Source organism: Galeopterus variegatus, unplaced genomic scaffold (genome assembly GCF_000696425.1).
Source record: "Galeopterus variegatus unplaced genomic scaffold, G_variegatus-3.0.2 Scaffold2599, whole genome shotgun sequence".
Lineage (NCBI taxonomy): Eukaryota > Metazoa > Chordata > Mammalia > Dermoptera > Cynocephalidae > Galeopterus > Galeopterus variegatus.
In genome coordinates this window covers 40,937-45,146 of record NW_007728710.1, presented here as the reverse complement: position 1 = coordinate 45,146, position 4,210 = coordinate 40,937, and positions in this window count along the sequence as shown.

Sequence of the window (4,210 nt, the reverse complement as noted above, 5' to 3'; positions counted from 1 at the left end):
CTGGTGTGGTAGGCGGGAGCCAGGCGGGTGGGAGCCAGGCGGGTGGAAGCCAGATGGGCTTCGCCCCGCAAGTGGGGCTGGACTGGGGGTGACTCACAGAGCTCGTAGAGTTGGGCCGGTCTGGCACCTTCCACTCTGTTTCTGTGTCGTCTCTGCTGACTTACTTGGCCTTTGTTGTCTTGGGCTGCTCGCTCGATCCCGCAGCGCGGCTTGGGCGTTCTCAGGAATTTTCTTTTGTGACGGCCCAAAAACCTCGAATCTGTAGTTGCTTTTTCGTCATTGTAGGTTAGTTGTTCAAAGATTTATTTGGTTTTTGTTGCTCTTGGAAATGCAAATAGTACTCTGGTATCACAGCGTACACTTCTTAGGGTCGCGCTGTCTCCTGGCACGGCCGCTCCAGACCCATCGCCATCTTTGTATATCGGATCTACAATTATTTTCATATACTCTGTTATAAATGGAATCCTATTATAATTATATTTTCTATCTGTTTGATTCTAAGTAAAAACACAACTGGTTTTTATACTTTTTCCCTCAGAAAACTTGTTCAGGTTTTAATTGCTCAATTATTTCCAATAATTTATTTATAGGTTTATTTGGATTTTTCTAATGTAAATAGCCAAACATCTGCAAATAATAGTCCTGTGTTTCTTCCTCAAAAAATTTTTTTTTTCCTTGCACTGGCTAAGACTTCCCAGGTTAAGTAAAAATAGTGACAGTAGACTTCTGCTATTCGATTGATAAATATTTTCAAAGGTACTTATTATGTTCAATTCATCATATTTTTCTACCATAATCTATTAATGTGAGAATAACATTTCCTAATTTCCTGAATTACTGAATTCCCAGATTAAATTGAACTTTATCATAGAATACTATTTCTCTTAGACATGGGTGGGTCCTTTATACTAATATTTTAGGATTTTTAAATTTATTTTCATTAGTCATATTTTTCTGTAGCTTTTCTATCTCGTACTATTTTGTCTGATTTGGAACCAAGTTAATATGAGTCATAGCCTCATAAGTCACAATGAATTGTGAGAGTAGTTGCGTGTTTGGTCCTAAGCAGGAAAAAGCTCCTGTGATTTGGAATCCCTTTGAGAGTCAAATGAATTGTACCTATGTACCTATGAGGATGTGAACAAACATAAATATCTTGCACATATTTGGAGAGTTTATTTCCCTGCTAGAGATCATCCATTGGACCCTGAGGGTGCCTATCATATTCCTAGAGAAATGGTTATGTTCAAGGATGTAAAAATAAACTCCTGGTCTAAATTTTCCAGATGTCATCATTATTATTAATGTCTAACAGTTAATATATATTGAACTTTAATTTTTCTTTATCCTTTAATGTTGCATATCATGGGCTCCAAGAATGATTTAGGAAAATAATCTAACTAAAGACTAAACTAAGACCTAAAACTAAAAACAATTTTTAAAAATCAATAAAAACAAAGGTAACATAGTAGAAAATGGTCTAAAAATAAAAACAAAAATTTTAGGAGAGAAAATGGCTGATGCAAATACTCAAACAGGGGAAAATGCAAATTAATACAAGACAATTATTATTGTTTTGGCTTTTAGGATACTGAACAGTTCTATAATAATCAGTGTTGCAAATGGCAGATGGTACCTCACATGCCATGATTATAAATCAGTAATCTTTTTAAAACAATGTTTAATATCCATCAAAGCCTTTGATCTAGTAATGTGTAGTCAAACATATACAAACAAGCAGATACACTGCATCCAGATATATAATGGTGAACATTCTATGTAGCTTAAATTTTCCTCAATAGGGAATGATAACATAAATATTGCATTTATACAGTGGAATCTTTAGCAATAGTTTAAAGGCCAGCATATGGACGAGGAACTATGTCATGGATATTAGGATGTCTATGACAGAGATATATTATTAAGAAAAAAAGCAATATTTGCAAAAAGATTTATTCGTTTTTATTAAGGGAAAATATGTGAATATATACATATAAAATATGTATAAAGCTTATAATAATTATAAGATTCAGAAAAATAAAAACAAACACGTTAACAATGCTTACAGCTGGAGAAGAAAATGAAGTAGATTCAGGACTGCAGTGAAGGAAGACTTTGTTCTATATTTTCTGGAAAATTTGACATTTTTAAGAAGTGTGTATAATTTTTTTTAATGCAACACTTTAAAAAGCAGAAGAAATACATAAACCACACATTACTAAACCATAAATTATTTTTTGCATTGCTCACATGTACTCTTGTTTAGACTGTTACTTTGACTTATGTATAATAATACATACAAATAAATTTAAGCTAATGAGCCTATTAACATAACACTATACAATATTACTACTATAGTTTTGATACCATTATCTTAAATTTACAAATTACTTATTATTTTAAACTTACTTCTTATTAATATATAAATAGTATATATTAATTAATAATAATTAATAATCAACTAATATATTAATTAATTATTAATATACAGTATATAATATATGATTAATATATAATAATTAAGTATAATTAAGTAGTATATTAATTATCTCATTAATATGTAATTAATTAGACAATTAATATATAAAACATAACTGCCTAAATTAAGAGAAAGTATTATTTTTAACACTTCAAAGTTCTTCATTTTCTTTATATATTGTTAGAGAAAGTAAATCTGCTAACTTCAAGAATATCATTTTTCTCTGTCAGAACAAGTTAACCTTTCTATTCAATTGCTCTGCAGTTGTGTGTTTATATGTATGTGTGAGAGGGCATGACCCTGTGTGTGCACAAAGTATAAATTCAAGAAAAGCAAAGGACTCTGCTCTGCAATATTCTTGAGCAACATGACCCAAATTCAGACTCTCAGCTCTCTTTAAAATTAGCCAAACTCTCAGGAGCAGGTTGATCTAAATCTGTAAAAATAAAGGCTTTAGGCCATTGACACACTGAAAATATATTTATTTAATATTGCTCAATAGAATAGTTTTCTGCATTACAAATTAATTAGCAAATGCAGTTAATTTTTCAGAATCTATTTTTAAGACTTAATTAAATCTTTGTTTTCCATGTTACTCTGTCTTTGGAAAGAAAGTTATTGCAAGATTCATCTCTCTCTAAGATTATTATGGATGTGAATAATTGGCTCTGCCTTCACGCATTATATGCATGCTAGACTTTTCCTTAAATGAATTTTTAATATTACTGTAAATACTTTAATTTAATTTGCTGTAAAGTGTCTTAGTAAATAGTCCGAAGGTGTTGACTTTTATAGAGGTGAATCAAATGTTCAAACTATGTTTTAATTTTAAAAAGAAATAAAAGCAGCATAATATATAGGTGTAGTTTGCTTTTTGATGCTTTTTAGTTTTATTTAAGTTCAAATTTATGGAAAAATTGCAAGAAGAGAATGAGAAAATTGTAAATAACGTATACTCTAATTGACCAACTGTTAGGTTTTCTCCTATAAGGTATTCTCTCTCTCTCTCTCTCTCTCTCTCTCTGGTCTTCATACTTTTGACTGCTTGATGTTGTCTCACGGGTCACTGGGGCTATTCACTTTTAAAAACCTTTTTTCCCCTATTCTTCAGATAGGATAAATTCTATTGCTTTATCTTCAAGAATCACTTACCATTTTTGCTGCCATTGCCAACCTGCTGTTAAGGCCATGGAGTAAGTTTTTCATTTCACATACTTTACTTTTTCATTTCAGAATTTTCATTAGTTTTTTTTTTTTTTTTTCTTTTCTTTTTGATGGTTTACATTTCTCTGGTGAGATTTCCAATCTGTTTATTCTTTGTGACAATATTTACCTTTAAGTTCAAACATTTTTATAATAGTTGCTTTGAAGTTCTTGTTCCCTAATTTCGACATTTGGGTAATTTCAGGTTTGATCACTACTAATCACTTTTTCTCTTATCAAAGGATCATATTTTTCTTCTAATTTATAAATTTAATGTGGTCTTTTGACTTAATGCAGAAGGAGAGCGTGAATATGCTAAGTGCATATTACACTGTGGAGACTCTGAGTTGTGTTAGCTTCCATGGAAGAATGTTAAATTTTGTACTATCAGTTAGTCCATTTGGCTGGACTAAAACTCTAAACTCTGATTCCTCGGTAATGAGACAGCAGTTAACATCTCTGTTCAGTTCCTTTAACCTCCTGTCCATTGCTATGTATAGGGTACTTCAGTAATCCTCTGTTAATGCC